The 20,108-nt window shown below is 38.2% G+C and overlaps 1 long non-coding RNA gene across 3 annotated transcripts; it reads right to left on the reverse strand.

Moving 5' to 3' along the window:
- Nucleotides 1-629: 629 nt before the first annotated feature.
- On the reverse strand, nucleotides 630-19,705 carry LOC133777863 (uncharacterized). Of its 3 annotated transcripts, XR_009868892.1 has the most exons (9): nucleotides 19,274-19,705; nucleotides 18,310-19,150; nucleotides 3,222-3,577; nucleotides 2,705-3,143; nucleotides 2,133-2,627; nucleotides 1,808-2,021; nucleotides 1,413-1,734; nucleotides 1,132-1,215; nucleotides 630-870 (listed from the first exon to the last, which is right to left on the reverse strand). It is a non-coding gene; the product is annotated as an uncharacterized LOC133777863 (long non-coding RNA). The 3 variants fall into 3 exon arrangements; XR_009868891.1 differs by having other exon boundaries at nucleotides 18,310-19,705; XR_009868893.1 differs by lacking the exons at nucleotides 18,310-19,150; nucleotides 19,274-19,705 and adding an exon at nucleotides 3,726-7,814.
- Between the last annotated feature and the right edge of the window lie 403 nt (nucleotides 19,706-20,108).

The raw sequence follows: 20,108 nt of genomic DNA on the forward strand, positions 1-20,108 counted from the left end.
AGTGAACGTCAAAGACTTGAGGGCCATAGAAGAGCATTCCCCCTGGGACGGCCTGGAGTGGCCTAGGGGTTGAACCTAACTGTGAATTATCCTTCTTCCTCCTATGGTATTTCCCTTTTTGTTTTTACTTTCATGAGCTAATCTTGTCATGCTTCTTTCTTTTGTAGTATTGCTTAGCTCAAATCTGTGGCATCGCTCGGTTCTGAGCTCAAAGAGAGGAGCTCAAGGCCACCCAAGCTGCATTCCAAGACAATGAACGAATAGCCAAGGACTGGGTTATTGAGGTGAGCCAGCGATGAGACAAGTTGCAGGTCGAGGTCGATAGCCTCAAGAAGAAACTTAAGGAAGTCTATGTGCTCACTACTGCAAAAAAGGCTTTTTAGGGCTCACAAAAAAGTTTTTATGGCTCGCGAGGCGCTTGTCCTCTATTTGAGAGCCTTAAAAATTGAGGTTTTTTAGGACTGGCCTTTAAGTAAGTTTTTAGGGTTCTCTTCACGAGTTCTAAAAGAATATTTGTAGGACTTGCAATGTGTCTCCTAAAAGATCCTGTTGAGTGTCTTTAAATTAAGTTTTTAGGGCTCTCTTTGCATGCCCTTAAAATTTAATTTTTTTTAAAAAAAAAATGCAGCTACAATTTTCATTTTGATTTAAAAAACATATCCCTTTGAGTGTCCAAAATGTATTAAAAGAAATTTGAAAAGAAAATACTAAAAAAATAAATTTAAAAGAAATTTAAATTTCTCTACATGTATTGTAAGCTAGCTATTATAACATCTTTCATTTTTCTCCAACCAATTGTAAAAATGACATCGCCTATTCTTCTCAAACTTCGTCAATTTCTTGAGTAGAATAAGGTTTGTCAGAGGTGAACTGAAAAAATAAAGAAACAAAACTTTAATTAGAATTATATTAGTGGTAATAAATTCAAAGCATATTCAAAAATTATACTATATTAATATTATGTAGTTGTATATTCATTGTTACCTGTTATCTAATGGTACATTGAGAGGATCGAGAAAACAACAATTATGCAAATTGGGATATAATAAAAATAGCATCCAAGTATTATCATGTTTCTAACTTTAGATTCTATTTTTTTGTATCAATGAAAAGAATATTAATTAAACTTACCCATGGTTATAAGGCATAATTATCCAATCATGCATTTTAGACGTTCAGTATAACATCCTATCACATAAACTTGAGCACGACTATCTGCAGGAGTCACAGAAGTAGAAACCTTATTCGGATTCATAAACAACAATGTTCCTCTCTTTTCCTCGTCTAATAATAGTGTTCGGTACAAAATAATACCAACAAATATTATTCATTAAAAAGAAAAGTTAAAAGAAAACTAAATAGTTGATGAAAGAAAATTCTTACAATAATTATTAGCTTCATATAGAGCATACCTCATGTAGAACACAATGCATGATTGTCCAACCATCTCCTTTCTACAAAATTCAAGTATTTCATCCCGAAACAGAGAAAAGTATTCACAAGCATGGCCAAACACACCAAAGTCAATGGACACTTCAATGGCATAATCATGTTTAGGCCAATCATTGACGATATCATATACTTGTCTCAACTTAGGCGACAACGGAGAAGGTTGTTGCACCTCTTGTGACAATGACGCCTTAGGTGCTCGTTTTGGAACTAGTTTTTGTGTTGGTGGTGCGAATGGTAGAGAAGTTTTTTCCTAGCTTGATTTCCTGTTTTTTTCACGACCTCCTAATAAACTCATAACAAATAATTAATAATGGAATAAGTAAATAAAAATTTAAAAATCTTAAAAAAAAATTACCTGTGTCGCTGCATTGAAGATGACTAGCAACTTAGGCCAATGTATCAATGTCCTAATTGTTTGACCATATAAATCTCACTGGTAGGGATCGGGTGAACTAGTAGAGCATTAGGTTGGTCAGCAAACTCAATTGCGTCGCGGTAGTTTTCCCCATGGATGTCTATGCTACTAGTAACAAGAATGTATCCCCTACCAACGACTTTGGTGATCGACCCTAATGCAAATTTGCATTCAATCATTTCATCTTGCACATATTTATAAATTTTTATGTATAAATATGTTATACAAGTTCAAGAATTTAGATTTTAAAAAGATAAATTTATACCTTATTTGAGCCAGGAGTGGGGATAAATATAGGTGCCTCCTCTAGTTGTGGGGGCGATGGTGCTAGAGGTTGATGCTGCGATTATGGTGATGCCTGATGAGATGGTGTCGCCTGATCTATGGGTGATCCATAGTGTGGCACTAACAAATGAGGAGATCCTCCAAAGCCACTACGTTCTCCTTTCATCTGTTCCATAAATTGTCGCATCATTTGCTCTTGTCGTTTAATAATTTCCTGATGTTGTTTCATTGTTTCATCTTGTTGATGGTATTTTTCGTCCATCATTGCAAATCGAGCGTCAACTGAGGAAGTCTCAAATTATTTTCCCTTCATCTTACTGGATCGTGGGGTTTTTTAAAATTGGCTAGGCGTTACACCGAGCCCAATTTCCCTCACTCAACCTCTATTCTCAGGGGTGCCTAATGCCATAGTAAGCACATCCTTAGACCCATCCAGTTCAAATTTTCCATCACTCATGAGCTGACTAAAGTGCTCCTACAAACAAAATATAAAAATATAGTTATTCTCTTTAAAACTATGTAATCCAATCATATAAAAAGTAGTAGACTTACTATATGCGAGCTACGCTTGTTGCCTCGGCACCAATTGACTCACCCTTTTTGTTAGAATGTCCCACCAACACAAACTATGACCTGTCGATTTTAGACACCTCGAGTCCAAAATTTTGTTGTTGCAGCCTTTTCACTACCAACAGATACCCACCTCGTAACATATGATGGTCGTGTTTCTTTTTCTTTTCGAAGATCTTGATGTATTTTTCTTTTTTTTCTTCCAATCATCAGTCATACAAGAAACACATAACTTATCTCATTCTGTTTTAGTGATCAACTGTGAGCAACCTCTTGGCATTTTGAACATCTTGATGGTTGGATTTACGTCTAGCTTATCGTGGATGCATACTTTAGTCAAATAGGATTTGAATGATCTCCATTGTTTTGCCGCCCCTGACATAATTTTTCTTTTTGCTTTATAGTCTATGTCAAACGTAGCCTACACTTGAAAACAATACATATCATTAGTCTATATTAAAAATACAAACAATATATATTATAGTGATAGAGAAAATACCTTAATGATATCCTTAAATTTTTCTTTGTCTGATTCTAGGACATTATCCCAACTCGCATGGGTAATTGAAGCATACCACTTTAAAGTTGATCTGATCATTGATCCTAATTTTGATCTCGTTGTACCAATCACTTGTCCATATTCGTTGAACTTGATCGGTACCTTAACACCTTCACTTCGCATCTTGGCTATGTCGAGGATGGTACATAGTCCTCTAACAAATCCCACCTCCTCTATACCATCTTCATCATTCTCCTCCTGACCAACATCATCTAGCCCAGGAAGTAAGCAATCATCATCAAGTCCAGGAAGTGGACAATCAACATCAAAACCTTCTGGATACGGCATGAAAATATCTGAAAATGAAACGATTATTAACAATGTTAATAGACAATCATCAACATAATAGTAAAATTAAATATAGAATGAACACATCCAACCTTAATAAGAAAAAAAAACAAGTCAAAATGTATCAACTTATATGATCAACCAATACACTGTTACCATAAAAACGCAAACAAATATCATCGTCATCTACACCATCATCAATAGGGTATTCGGTAAGCTATGGTTCAGGAATTGTGACAGGTTGCTGAAGAAGTGGCAGGTCATGTACATCATTCTCTTTGTCTCTCCAATATATCGGTTGAGTAGGAACCACGACTGACCATTGCTTGTCTGATGGATCATTCACATAAAAAAACTAGTTTGGCTTGTGTTGCCATTATGAAATGATCATTTATGTGCTCAATTCGATTTAAATCAACATATGTAAAACCTAAATCATCAACATTTACTCCCTTATCACTTTACACCCAATCACATAAGAAGACTGGCACTCTAGTTGTAATATAATCTAATTCCCAAATTTCTTAGATTAGTCCATAAAATGTCATATCACACTCTACAGGATTTTTGTCCTTTGAACTAGAGAGTTTTTCTTCAATACAAACTGCACTATTCTGTGTGGTTCTTACATTATCTCGTTCCAAAGTATTGAATTGAGTACCATTCACAATGTATGATGGGTACTTAAACACATTCAGAGAAGGACCACGGGAAATCCACTTAACTATGTTTGACACATGACTTGATGTTTGAGTCACTTCAATTGCAGTCTTTGTTAAAAACCAAAAATGAAATAAAAATTAATGACATGTCATGCAATCAAAACAAAAGATATAAAATTATTTACTTAAATCAATACCTTACTCTCTAACCAAGTACTAAACATATGATAATGTTAATCTTGGATCCATTTTAGGTTCTTTGACTTAGATAGATATTTTTTTCGAATCCAAATTTTATGATCCATTCATAAATGTATAAAAAATTAGTATGAATCAATACAAATATCACAACAATGTTTTATCATAATGTATTTGTAATGACCCAAATTTCCTAATAAGGCTTAGGACCTTGATTAGGAGGCTGGGAGGGACATAAATGAATTATTATGTCATTAAATGATTATATGCATGATTATGTGAGTTATATTATTATATGATGATAAATGCATGCATATGGGTCCACTTTTAATTATAAAGGCATTTTGGTAATTTGGCCCGTTGAGGGCATATTTGTATATTTTCATGCATGTTGGTGAATTATGAATGAGGCCACATTATAATGTGGATTTATTCGAGCTATTCGACATGAGACGATCTTTGAATGGATGTTAGCGGTTTTGTCATAACGGGGTTAATTTCCCGGCCCAGGGTGAGTCTCAGGATAATTTGATGATTAGTACATTATCGGGAATTATAGGGTAATGGGATATGATTTATTAGTATTTGAGAATATTGGGAATAACGGGAATTGGAGGACGTTAGTTATAATTAATGAGATGGATGAAAAATGGCGATTTTTCCCTTGCTAGCCTTGAAAGGAAATTATTTAACCTAGGGGCATTTTGGTCATTTGACCAAGGGATATATTCAACTAGAAAGTTGTAGAAGGAAGCTTAAGCAGTAAAAACAGAGCACGTTTCTTCCTCTTCCTCCCGAACATCTATTTCTCCTATTTCCTTTGAAATTTTGAAGCTCCAATTGAGGATTCAAGCAAGGGAATCAAGGCATGGGGGTTTAGGATTGTGTTCATCCATTGAAGAGGGTCTAATCCTGAGTTTGAGGTAAGAAATTCAGCCATGAAATCTCTAGTTTATGCCCTGTTTTTCAGTTAGTTTTCAGTTGGAATTTTTTATTTGATAGTTGTGAATTCAATAAAGTTTTTGGCAAAATTTGATTGGGTTTTGATGCCTAAGACTAGTAGGATTGGTTTATGGATTCATTTTTGGGTTTAGTTGAGGTTTGGAAGCAGCTTTTGAAGTTTTGAAAGTGGAGAACTCAAAGAGGAAAAACCAGGGCTGGAATACCCTGGTTCTGGCGCTACAACACTATCTAGTGCATGTCAACTCTGGCTGTAGCGACATTTTTTTTCAGTTAGTTTTTAGTTGGAATTTTGGATTTGATAGTTGCGAATTCAATGAAGTTTTTGGAAAACTTTTATTGGGTTTTGATGCCTAAGACTTGTAGGATTGGTTTATGGGTTCATTTTTGTGTTTAGTTGAGGTTTGGAAGCAGTTTTTGAAGTTTGGAAATTGGAAAACTCGAAGGGGGAAAAACTAGGGTTGGAATACCATGGTTCTGGCACTACAACACTGTCCAGGGCATGGTAGCTCTGCTTGTAGTGTCATAGCGCCTGGGCGACAATGCTGTAGCGCTACCCTGTTTTTCCAGGGCACTTTTTAGGGTTTTTGACTCGTGGTATCAATTCTTAAGGCTCGAGATCAAATTTATTAACCTTGTTAGTGGGATTTGAGGTCCCGGGAGCGAGGTTTAGATCATGAACCTTTTATTGTTGATTTTATTGATGGAATTCCATATTTGGTTATGACTAGGTGACTGATAAGGGATCAAAGGATTGATCGTTCTCAAGGGTCATTTTTAACTTATTTCTCCCTCGAACCAGATATAAGAAAACTATACCCAATATGTGATGCATGTGATGCACAAGATACATGAGATTAGGGCATGGCATGAAAGTTGAATATGAGATTGATAAAAGCTTGAGGCTTTGTAATTGTGCATGATTATAATTATGCTTATGATTATTTATTAAGCATGCTAAATGCCTTATATCTGAATATTTGACATATGATACATGTTTGTTTGCATTACCTCATTGAGGAAGCTGTGACTCATTTGTCAAGTTCGGCAGTAATACTGAGCACTGGTCGTATGGTATTGGCTTATGAGTCAAGAACGATATTAGCGTGTTTAACATAAGTTGAAAAGATTATTACTAATCGACATAAGTATTATCATCATAAGCATGAAATGTTTTATCGACCTTAAGTTTGATGAAAACAAAAGCGCTTGTCTAGTCTAAAGGCTAGTTACTTAGAGCCAGGGCCAAATGGCTCAGGTGACTGCAATGTCACATGGATGTGGGGGCTGAGCCCAAGTTTGTGACTCATTCATTAGTCACTTATCTGATTAGGGTGCATAGCCCAAAGAGTGTGACTCATTAGTCACCTATCCAGAGTGTGACTCATTAGTCACCTATTCAGAGTGTGACTCATTAGTCACCTATACAGAGTGTGACTCATTAGTCATCTATCCAGACTGTGACTCATTAGTCACCTGTCTAGAGATAGACTTATCAGTCATCTACACAGAGATAGACTTATCAGTCATCTATTTTGAGAGTGACTTATTTGTTAACTATTTAGAGAGACTTATCAGTCGTCTACCTTAGAGAGACTTATTAGTAATCTACCTCAGAGTGAGTGACTTATTAGTCATCTACTCAGAGTGCAGGACTCCACAAACATTTATTTGTACCTACTTGCATGCATGAGTAGGGTTATTACTACTAGGAATGTATATAGTGATTTAGTAACATGTTATTACTTGTTCATGAGCATATTGAGTTTTCTTGCTGAGCTTCGGCTCACGGGTGCTATGTGGTGCAGGTAAAGGCAAAAGAAAGCAGGACCATCCTTGAGTTGGAGAGCTTAGGTGAAGATGTGTACATATGCTGCTGCTCGACCGCCACGGCCAAGGGTTTATAGAGGAACTACGGTTAAACCCTATTTTGCCGCTTTGGTCATCTGGTTGTAAATATTTTATTGTAATTAACCTTTAAATTATATTTTGCGATCCCAGTGTATATAGTAAATGTTTTAATGAAACATTGTATCTTTGACAAAAAAATTTAACCCTAAACCGTTAATCACACTTAGTTACATGATTATGAACAAATGGCTCGGTTAGCGAGTTTAGCACTGTTTAAAATGCACAACGTAACGCTCCCTGGGTAGTAGGGTGTTACACACTTGGTATCAGAGCAAGCCAAGGTTAAGGGTTCCCGAAGACAAGATGGGCAAGTACACTCGTCACTAAAGATAGCTTCACTCAGGGTATGGTAACTATTTATGTGGTTATGTGCTTAACTACTTAAATAGAATGTAAAGTCTTTACCTGCATATTGTACTAGGGAGCATGAGATTCTAATTGAGTCTGGCTCTTGATTATTAATATGATTATATGATTACATGCTCCATGAATATATATATATATATATGAATGTGATAATTGCATGCTAGAGTTGGAAGCATGGTGTGTATGTTGGAAGAGCAAGGGTTATGAATTTATGAACAAATGCTATGGGCATGTTTTTAGCACTGCAGTGGTTTGTGATTGTAGTGTGGTATGATTGATCCCGTCGGGAAGGCTTTTGAATATGCTCATCATGTTTAATGGGTCAAGTTATTGACTGCAGATTCAATCAGCAAGCATGTATCCAAGGCATATAATGAGACCTGGTAGTGGTTATACCGGGGCTGGGGATTACAGCCAAGATTTGAGTTCTTAACCTGCTTCTAAGGATTTCCAGTAGGTGTTTACAGATATGCAATTAAGATTGCGGAGGCAAGAGGAAGAGATTATGTGTTTGAAGTAACATCATAATCTATTCGGGAACACCTCTTCCTTTGTTATGCTAGGAGTTGCACCAGTTTTGGCTTAGCCTAGGTTTGAGAACAGGTGTGAATTTCTTTGTGGAAGATTCCACGAGTATTACCCTCTAGTCTTTGAGGGAGGCCTAGATCCATTCAGAGCTGAGCAATGGATGGGCTTGATCAGTTCCAACCTGGACTGTATGGGGTTGGTATGTCACGATAGGGTGATCTGTGCTACATATGTATTGTGGGATGATGCCCAAACATGGTAGGAAGTAGTATCCCGAACACGAGATACAGTTGTGATAGACTGGAAAGTATTTAGGCAGTTGTTTAATGAAAGATTTTACTGTGATGCAGCCAAGACTACTAAGATGAATGAATTTCTGAACCTCGTTCAGGGAAATGCAACTGTAATCGAGTATGTTAACAGATTTAATGGGTTGGCCAAGTTTGCTTTTGATATGGTACCCACAGATGTAGCTCAGAAGGAAAGGTTTATCCAGGGATTGAATCCCAGAATAGCTCAGAGCGTTAAAGTCGCCCAGTGCATGAAATTTCCACCTATGCTCAGGTGGTAGGGAAGGCTCTTGCTGTTGAGAGCACATGAAATGAGATTATAAGGGATGGTGCTGGAGAGCGTAGTACTCAAGTAGTGACACCTCTATTTATTGAAGCAAGCAAGAACAAGGATTGGAGATTTTTCCCAATATGCGCTTGGTGCAAAAGGCGTCATTTGAAGGGATGTCGACCAAATGTATGTTTCTTATGTGGGATAGCAGGGCACCTCAAGAAGGATTTCCCAAGACGGAGGACAGATGAGCAAAATGGGATAGACAACTTGACTCCAACTCAAGTGTTCACTCCGATGCAGTCAAAGTTGGAGACTGAGACTGAGGCTAGTTCCTCATGGGTGGCAGGTCAACTTTTAGTTCTGATTTTTTTGTATTATGTTGACTAGTTTTGGCGCCATGTTGTTCTTTGCTTGTTGCATCTAGAGAAGCATAGACTTGTTATACAAATTTCATGGTTATGTTGTGATGAGTTAGATTATGATGGAAAGGACTCATCAGTTGTTTTGATAAAGTTGGTTATGACTGACTTCATTATGATCCTGGACATAGATTGGTTAGCCAAGTATGGGGCAATGATGGGTTAGAAGGAAATAATAGTGACTCTTGAGCTTGAGAGTGAGAAACCATTACAGTAGTTGGCACTATGTTTATGACATCTGTATTTAGAGCTGGAGACATATTGCAAGAGGATGCATAGGACTTTTAACTAGCATGGTGGATACTACTTAGGTCGTGCCAGTGGGACCAAGACAGGCTAGATAGTCTATGAATTCTAGATTTATCTCCAGAGGAATAGTCCGGGTTACTTTCATATAGAGAGATAAAATGGTGATTAAATTGGTGCCAGAGAAGGAATCAAGTCTAGGGTATTGTATTGAACGGCTTCAACAAAGATGTAAGAACTATAGGCTCAGTTATTGAGTAAGATAGTATTCTCCAAGGTGGATCTTTGATCTGGTTATTTCCAGCTAGAGATCAGGGAGAAGGATATGAAATAGACTGTTTTTATATCAGATAAGGGAACTGAGAGTACTGAGTTGTTTTGATGAATAGAATATTCAAGAATTATTTGAATTGGATTTGTGATCGTCTTGATCGATGGTATTGTGGTATATTCTCGGTTAGAGATTTTCTAAGGTCAAGGAACGCCTTAGAGGGCAGGAGTTTCCTTGGATGGGCAGGTTATTACATGTGCTTTGTGGAAGATTTTGAATCTTCTTACAGAACAGAACAAGTTGTAGGTTGTTATGACACCTCAATGATAGGAAAAAGTGATTTCCTATGCATCATGTTAGTTGAGGGATATGACCAGAACTAGAGTAGAGTTACTAGTGGGCCAGGTGGCCAACATTATGTTTGAGTTACTCTTGTAGAAAGGATTAAAGGAAAAAAAATTAAGTGAACCACAAATGGGAGAATTGAGGGGAATTTCTTAGCTGGATTAGCTAAGGATTATACAGTTTCAGGTATGGGTTTATTGTGGTATAAGATTGGATTTTGAATCCGATGGACACTGGGATTAAATGGGAGATTCTGGGTGAATCTCATACTATTCTCTTATTCTCTTCATCCATGCAACATGAAAGATGTATTAGGATATGAAATCTTTTATAGTGGTGGCCTGGGATGGAGAGAGACATAATGGAATACATGACAAAGTTCTTAACATGTTAGCAAGTCAAGACAGAGTATCAGAAACCAGTAAGGTTATTGTAGCCTTTGAGTATTCCATAGTGGAAATAAGGAAACATCGCAATATGTTTCGTGATGGGGCTGCCCAGGATAGTGGGTCAGCATGATCTGGATTGAGTCATTTTGGGCCAGTATTTAAAGTCAGCTCATTTCTATTAGTAAGGACAAGTAATACAGTTGATCAGTATACAGACCTCTATGTGAGAGAAGTAGTGCGCCTTTATGGAATTCGAGGTCTATCTTATCAGATGAGGACCCTGCTATTACTTCCAAGTCTCGAGGAAGGTTGCAGAAGAGGATGGGTATACAGTTGGAATTTAGTACAGTTTATTATCCTCAGACTGATGGTAAATCAGAGAGAGAGTTATCCAGTTATTGGGAGAGTGTCTTATGAGATGGGTGAGATGTTATATCTGGATCCTGAGGTAGTTCAGAGGATCATTGAGGGTATTAAAAAAGAGTTAGAGCTTGGATGCTTACTTCTCAGAGTAAATTGAAAAGTTATGTTGATTTGAAATGTAGGAACATAGAGTTCCAGGTGGAAGACTGTAACTTCCTTAGAATATCACCATGGAAAGGAGTGATGAAATAAGGGCAAGTTGAGCTCTAGATTAGAAAGGAGTGTTTGAATCCTCAATAGGATTAGTCAAGGTTCCTTTGGGTTGGCATTATCTTTGACACTGTCGCCCGTATATAGTGTACTTCATATTTCCATGTTGAGGACATGGGTTAGAAGAGACTCATGTGTTGAGTTATGAGAATCTGGAGATTGAGGCTAAGTATCTTGTGAGGAATAGCCAGTATAGATATAAGACAGGAAGAACAGAGTTTAGAGGAACAAAGTTATACCTTGGGTTAAGGTATGATACAGAAAGAGTAAGGTCGAGGCAGCGACCTGGGAACTGGAATCAGATATGCAGAATTTATATTCCGGGCGGTTCAAATAAATTTCGAGGATGAAATTTCTATAACGAGGGGATAGTTGTAATGACCCAAATTTTCTAATAAGGCTTAGGACCTTGATTATGAGGTCTGGAGGGCCATAATTGACTTATTATGCCATTCAATGATTATATGCAAGATTATGTGAGTTATATTATTATATGATGATAAATGCATGCATATGGATACACTTTTCATTATAAGGGCATTTTGGTTATTTGGCCCGTTGACGGCATATTTGTATATTTTCATGCATGTTGGTGAATTATGAATGAGGCCACATTATAATGTGGATTTGTTCGAGCTTTGAATGCACGTTAGTGGTTTGGTCATAACGGGATTAATTTCATGTGGATATATTTGCAGTAATCGAATCGAGGTGATCCTAGTGAGTGAATTAGCGGAATAGTCACAATGGAGTCTAATACCCGGCTCGGGGTGAGCCTAGGGGTATTTCGAGGACATAATGCGTATTTGGGATTTATTGGTTAACGGGTAATTATTTGGTGATGAATTGGGTACGTCGGGATTAATTAGGAATTTATAGGTTATTTGAGGATTAGCGAGAAATGCGGTAAAATACGAGTTCACCCTTAATGGCAGTAAGAGACTAAGGATAAGCTAGGGGCATTTTGGTCTTTTGTGTTAAGAGGTAGGATTAGGATAAACTTGGGGGACCTAAGGAAAACAACCAGAAACTAAAAAGCAGTATCTCAGCTCTCTCTCTCTCTCTCTCTCTCTCTCTCTCTCTCTCATTCTTCTCTTCCCTTGGTGCTTTGGAGGATTTTGATAATCTTGAGGAATTGGCTAGGAATACAAGGATTGAAGATAGGATTTACTTGAAGAGCAGCTCAAGGTCAGAATTTTGGTCAAGGTAAGGTTTATAACCTATTTTGCTGGGGGATTTTCTTATTAGTTTAAACTTTGGGTGAGGTTTATACTTTAGGTTTAGTTTTGAGTTGTGATAAGCTTGTTGGGCTGGTTCTTGGGTTATAAATTATGCCTAGGCTATGTTGCTAAGAATTCTAGACTCACTTGTGACTTAGGAGTGTGGTTAGAGTGAATTTTGGAAATTTTGGCTGAGGAAAACGCAGTGAAACCGTTGAAGATTTTTAGGTTTTGGGCTCGAGTTGCGACCCTGTTCTTCAGGCGCCCAGAAGTTGCCCAGGCAGCGCGGCGCATGTTAAGGCGTGTCGCGGTGCATGTCCATGGTTTTTCCTTAGATTACTCTCTGAATTCTAGGTGGTCGCGGCCCCTCTGAGGAAGGTCGTGGCTCAAATAGGAATTATTGACCAAAACAGGGTTTTAAGCTCGAGAACTCAAATTTAAGGGCTCGGGAAGGATTCTACTACCCTGTTTAGTAGGAGTTGAGGTCTTAGAGGCTAGAATATTATTCTAAAGTTTCTCAGTGGTTTAGGGCTTGAGGGATATTTTCTATTATTGTGTTGTGACTACGTGTTACATCTAAGGCTCGGGTTTTGGGGATTGTGCTCGGAATCGCACTACTCGGTCAGCTCGTGACGCAGGTAAGAATACTGTTTGTGCTCGTAGAGCAGGGAATGGGCATATTATTTGTGTTTAATGCTATGTATGAGTATTTATAATTGTTATGCCCTGTTTGTGTGATTATGACTGATCGACAAAGGTCGGGATCGCAAAGACCAAGAATGGAAACAAACATGTTTGAATGCAGTCTGAATGGCACAAGCATGTTGAATGCAAGCCCCCATGGCATGGCCATCTAGAGTGTTGTACTCATCCGTTTAGTGTGGACCGTGAACCTGGTGCCAAAAAATGCATCCAGGTTGGCATAGGGCACTATGTTAATAGTTGGTGTTATCTGTTTAGAGTTATTCATTTACTAGAATGAATTGTTTTATATGTTATGTGTGTGGAATTTTCTTGCTGGCCCTTGGCTCACAGGTGCTCTATGGTGCATGTAAGGGCAAGGGAAAGGCCAACCAAGCATGAGCTAGAGGGCATGGAGCGGCGCGTTCATGTTTGGCATGCCTGGCCGCCACAACTGGGATAGTTTTGAGACACACTGTACGAACATTTGATTTTTCCGCTTAGGTCGACTGTACCCTAACTTTTGAGTTGTAATTATATTTTGAAACAATGTTTTGGGATCCCAATGTAACAATTTCATAGTTTTAATTAATGTCCAAACCTTTTATACTTAATTTTCATTAAACGAGTCTTTATTTTGATTTAATCACACTTTTTATTCTAATACCTCGATTACAGTAAACAAATTACAACCCGCCAACCTAAGCGGCAAAAATAGGGTCAACCCCTAGTTCCTCTGAGAAACACCTTGGTCGTGGTGGTCAAGCGGTCGCATATGTACACATCACCACCTAAGCTCTCCACTCAAGGCTGGGTGAGCTTTTCTTTCCATTTACTTGCACCACATAGCACCCATGAGCCAAGGCTCAGCAAGAAAACTTATTACTGCATGTATGTAATATCAATAAATGATTATGGTAATCATTCTGGGGCTTGCAGCCCTAATCAGATAGTGAGTCACACTTCGGGCTCCGCACCCTAATCTGATAAGTGACTATTAAGTCATACTTTAAATAGATGACTAATAAGTCTATCTCTGAATAGATGACTAATCAGTCTATCGATAGGGCTCTGCACCCTAAGCCATGTGACATTCAATCACCTAAGCCTTTTGGCTTTGGCTCTATGTAACTAGTCTTTAGACTAGACAAGAGCTTTTAGATTTCATCGAACTTAGGATCGGTCAAGCATTTCATGCTCATGGTGATTAGATCTAATCATTTTGGCCTGTGTTAAAAACACTAATGTTGTTCTTGACTCTTAAGCCAATACCATACGACCAGTGCTCATATCACCGCTAAACTTGACTGACAAGTCATAACTTCAGGATCAATACTAAACACTATTACCGTTCTCTAACTAATAAGTCAGTACCATACACAAATAAGTCAAGCTGCTATGCATTTACTATGCAATCAATGTCAATATATAGAGCACTCAACATGCTTCATCAATAATCATGCATGTCACATACTGGGTGCAGTTTTCTTACCTCTGGTTCGAGTGTGAAATAATAAAAGGACGACCCTTGAGAACGATCAACCCTTAGGCCCCTTAGCGGTCAGTTAATCATAACCAAATATAAAATACCATCAATAAAATATGTAATAAAAGGTTTCCAGACCAAAACCTAGCCTTCGGGACGTCGAATCCTACTAAATCGGGTGCTAGGAATGATCCTAAGGCCTTAGGTTTGAGTTCCCACAATTAAAATACGCTTTTGGCCCAATCTTCCCTTAAGCACCGCAGCCCCACACCTCTGAGTTGTGGCCCACCTCCAAACAGAGGCGCCAGCTATAATCAGCCTACACCAAGCACCGCGACCCCAACCCTCATCAGCCTCTCCTCTCTTCTTTATTAAGCTTAGGTCGTAGCGCCCAATAACAGGGCCGCGACCCCACCTGGAACTCAGCCAAAAACCTTCATTTTTCCCCTTTTAAATCATTCCAAAAACCTATACAAACATATCCAAATCAAAAAATTAAAGTTCCCAAACATCCCTATGATACAAAATAACCAAAGCACAAGGCTCAAACAACTCAAAAACTCATCAACACAAAAATCCCATTCAAAGCTTAGAAACTCAAAAACTCAAAACTTGAAGCTTGGATTACCCCTGATTGAGTCGTTTATCGCTAAATCTTCTGGTTAATAAGCTTCTAATATCCCCTAGAATTGCTATAACTCAATCCTCGCTTGAATCTGAATCCTAAAACTCAAATTCCTTTGAAAATGCAAGAAACGGTAAAAAAAGGATAACGGGAGAAAGAGAAAAATTTGTTTGAATGTATTTCCTTCTGATAGGTTACTTCAAGCTTAAGTAACCTCAAGTAAATCCTAATGCTCAGGGTCCCAAAATGCCCCCGAGGGTCAAATAGTCGAAATTCCCATAATTTCTTCCTGATCTCACTAACTCCCAATATATCATCAAATAATCATTCTCGTTACCCAATATCCTGATAATTGACCCCGTTATGACAAAATAGCTAACTAGCATTCTAGGATCATCTCATGCCGAATAACTCAAACATATATCCACATAATAATGTGGTCTCACCCATATATCACGTACATGCACATAACTATACAATTATGCTCTCAATGGCCGAAATTATGAAAATGCCTTTCTAATATGGTGTGGGCCCACATGCTTGCAATTAACATCATATAATAATATAACTCACATAATTGTATATTAAATCAACCATGGCCCCCTAATCCAAGCATTAAGCCACATTAGGGAATTTGGGTTGTTATAACAGTGGAAGTGGGAGGATATTACCATGGATTTCGTGGTTGGATTGCCGAGGACAGTGGGGCAACATGATTTTGTGTGGATGATTATGGATAGGTACACCAAATCAGCCCACTTTTTTCCTATTAGAACAAATTAGATGGCAGAGCAGTATGTTGAGTTGTATGTAAAGGAGATTGTGCTACTCCATGGGGCTCTGAGGTCGATAGTGTCCGACAGAGATGCCACATTCACCTCTAACTTTTGGGAGAGCCTGAAGAAGGCTCGTTCTTCTCTTCCCTTCTTGGTGCTTAGGAGGATTTTGAAATTCTCGAGGAATTGGCCAGGAAATCAAAGGATTGAAGCTAGGATTTACTTGAGGAGTAGCTCAAGGCCAGAATTGTGATAAAGGTAAGGTTTATAACCTATTTTATTGGGGGATTTTCTGATTAGTTTAAACTTCGGCTGAGGTTAAGACTTTAGGTTTAGTTGTGAGTTGTCATAAGTTTGTTGGGCTGGTTCTTCGGTTATAAATTATGCCTAGGTTGTGTTGCTAAGTGTTCTAGACTCACTTATGACTTAAACGTTGAAGATTTATGGGCTTTGGGCTTGAGTCGCGGCCTTGTTCTTTAGGCGGTGCGACTCGTGTGTGCGAGGAAGCCCTAGGAGTCCCTGAAGTTGTCTAGGCGTCGCGGCGCATGTTAGGGCGCGTCGCGGTGTGTGTCCAGGGTTTTGCCTTAGAATTATCTCTGACTTGTAGGGGATCGCGACTCAAATAGGAAATATTTTCCAAAATAGGGTTTTAAGCTCGGGAACTCAAATTTAATGGCTCAAGAAGGATTCTACTAACCGGTTTAGAAGGATTCGAGGTCCCCAAGGCTAGAATATTATTCCAACGTTTTTAATTAGTTTAGGGCCTGATGGATATTTATTATTATTGAATTGTGACTAGGTGTTACCGCTAAGGCTCGGGTTTAGGGGATCGTGCTCGAGATCGCACTACTCGTTCAGCTCGAGACACAGGTAAGAAAATTGTTTGTGTCCGTAGAGCAAGGCATGGCCTGATTATTTGTGTTTAATGCTATGTATGAGTATTTATAATTGTTATGCCATGTTTGTGTGATTATGACTGATCGATGAAAGACGCGATCGACAAGGGCCAGGATCAGCGAAGGCTGGGAACAACGACAAGCATGTTGAATGCAGGCCAAAGAGCAATAAGCATGTTGAATGCAAGCTGAACGAGAACAAGCATGCTTAATGCAGGTCGCCATGGCATTGCCATCTACGGTGTTGCACTATCCTGTTCGGTGAAGACCCTGAACCCGGTGCCTGGTAATGCACCCGGATTAGCATAGGTCGCTATGTGAATTGTTGGTGTTATCTATTTAGAGTTATGCATTTACTAGATTGAATTGTTTTATATGATATCTATGTGGAGTTTTCTTTCTAGGCCTTGGCTCACGGGTGCTCTATGATGTAGGTTAGGGCAAGGGAAAGGTCGACCAAGTATGAGTTGGAGGGCATGGAGCGGCACGTACATTTTTGACTTGCCTGGGCGCCACGGCTGGGATAGTTTTGAGAAACACTGTACAAACGTTTGATTTTTCCGCTTAGGTCGACTATACCCTAACTTTTGAATTGTAATTATATTTTGAAACAATGTTTTGGGATCCCAATGTAACACTTTCATAGTTGTAATGAATGTCCAAATCTTAAATACTTAATTTTTATTAAATGAGTCTTATTTTTATTTAATCACACTTTTCAGTCTAATACCTCGATTAGCGAGCTCATGGCACATTTTAATTAGCCAATAACAAAGTTGTTCGAACATGTAACACCCTTATCATTTTGAAAAATGATGGATTGATGTCTTTGACATCTAATTTTGCTTTGACTAAATAGGTCCAAGTGAAGCGTGACTTATCATCTATACTAGTTAAAAAAAATTACTTGAATCCTTCCACACTAATGAAGGATAAATGACCCCAAATGTCAAGATGTATAATGTCAAAGATAGAATCAGCAAAATGATTATGTGAGGGAAAAGGTAATCATTTTTGTTTGGCCAAATGACATATTGAAGAGTGTGAGTAGTGAGACTTTGGAAAAGAAAATTCAATCTTTTCATTGATTGAATTTTAAATGTACAATGAGGGATGACCTAAGTGTGTATGCCAAAGGTTACATCAATAGTAAAATTACAAGTAATGGAAAAATCAGAGCAAGGTAAAACAACTTTATCTTGCTTGAGTGTGTAAAGATTGTGAAGTCATTCAACAATCCCAATTTCCAAATTTTTTTGTTGGTGCCTGGATTAATGAGGCAGCAGTGAAAACCATGATGTTGAAGTGGCTTAGAGAAACTAATTGACAATAAAGAGATTAAGCCTAAATTTGGGAACTTAAAGAACATTAGTAAGAATAATGTCTTTGTTAATATGGACTATACCAATAATATGAACATCAATTGTTTGTCCATTAGACAGTAGAACATTAGGAGGAAAAAGAGAATTGCTAAAGGAATGAAACAATTGAAAATTATGGCATATGTGGTCGGTTGCACCACAGTTAATAACCCAATAAGAATTAGAAATTAAAGAATATTTACCAGAGAAATTAGAGGCAGCATGGGCCAGAGTGGTTTCTTCTTAATTGGCCTCTATGATCTGATTGGCTTCAGCATGATGAGCATGATTACGAAGTTGTTGACTGAGTAAAGAGATGAGTTGTTTGTAGTGGGTGTTGAAGGCTTGATATGTTGTAGAAACCATTGGAGCAGAGGGAGTTTGGCTTGTGCTTTCTTGATTGGCAGCAGGGGTGGGTCTTTTCGATTTTCTTTTGTCACCACAACCATGTAGAAATCCATGTAAGAAGAAGCATTTGTCATTTAAATGACCGGTTTTGTTGCAATGGGAGCAAGAAGGTCGGGTGTCTTGTTGCGAGAATGGTGTGGTGGATTTGTGACAGCCGAAGCAAGGGAGAATGGTTCAAAAGAACCAAGGCTATGTTGCCTCTATTCTTAAACAACCATAGAAAAAACTTTGGAAAGGGAGGGAAGAGGGTGAATGAGAAGGATTTGAGCTCTTACCGAATTGTAGGATTCATTTAGGCCTGTCATGAATTGGAGAAATTTTTCTTGGTCGAAGTAATTAGAGAACTTCTTCAAAGCACCACAAGACTATTAGGGGCTGGTTGAAATTCCTTCAATTCATCCCACATGGTTTTGAGTTTGGTGATGTAGGAGGTGGACAAATGATCTCCTTGATGCAGACCTTGATGATTGGATTTTAAATGAAAAATTATGGGTCCATTTCCCTGGTTGAATCGCTCAGCAAAGGTCACTCCACTTATGACATGCAAGATCAATGAACATTATGCTTTGAGCAATGTCAGAGGAGACCGAGTGTAGCATCCAAGACATGACCATATTGTTGCACTTGGTCCAAGAACTGAAAAGAGAATTAGAAGAATTAGGGCATGAGCGAGACCCATCAACAAAAGCAATTTTATTATTTTCACCAAGAGCCATTGAAATGGCCCTTTTCATGACTTTCAGAGACAAAAACGAGTACGGGATGATGTTCTGAGCTCAGAAAGTAGGGACTGGACATATCTTCATGAGCTGGTCGATCGGTCATCCAAAGGTTCGTGGAGCCATCAGCAGTAGAAGAATGGGGATCGTTGTTGAGAAGGGGATCTCGAGTGCTAAGGTTGTCTGGACCATCTTGGTTTGAATTTCTTGCGGTAGGGTGCGCCATTGTTGTCAATCTTTATTGGTGTGGATGAACTCTGACATCATAATAGTGCTCGGGCACTGAGAGGAGAAAACCAGAGAACATAGAGGAAAAAGAGGAGTTTGCTTTATTAATTTCGTGTAACTAAGCTGTACAAAGGGAAAGAACCGTCTTTTATATAGGCAGCCTAAGTAGGTTGTTACAACAAGACTTAGCTAAGTAGCAGATTTTGTTAGACCAATTGCTAACTGAAATGTACAACTAATCAAGAAGCTGAAGCTAGCAAATACAGTTATAAAATAACTATTAACTAAGGGTATATCTAATAATTAGAGTCTCAAGATTTGAATTTAAACCTTGAAAATCCTGTCCTACGAATACAGTTAATAATATCCAAAAGAATTCCACCATAGTCAAAGCAAGTAGAATTATAACTACTCAAAAGTTTAATAGCCCAGAGGCAATCTGACTCAATACAAACCCATTAATTCATTAATTAATGATTCTCATGATCATTTATTTATAAAACTAACTTAATTCATTGGTGAAAACTACTGCCTACCCAATATATATATATTGAAATAATCTCGACCTTAATCACTTAAATCTCCTAAACCGAGTCACTAAAATATATATATATATATAAACCTATTACATTGAGCTTTCTCATTAA

This window comes from Humulus lupulus, chromosome 5 (assembly GCF_963169125.1).
Source record: "Humulus lupulus chromosome 5, drHumLupu1.1, whole genome shotgun sequence".
Classification (NCBI taxonomy): domain Eukaryota; kingdom Viridiplantae; phylum Streptophyta; class Magnoliopsida; order Rosales; family Cannabaceae; genus Humulus; species Humulus lupulus.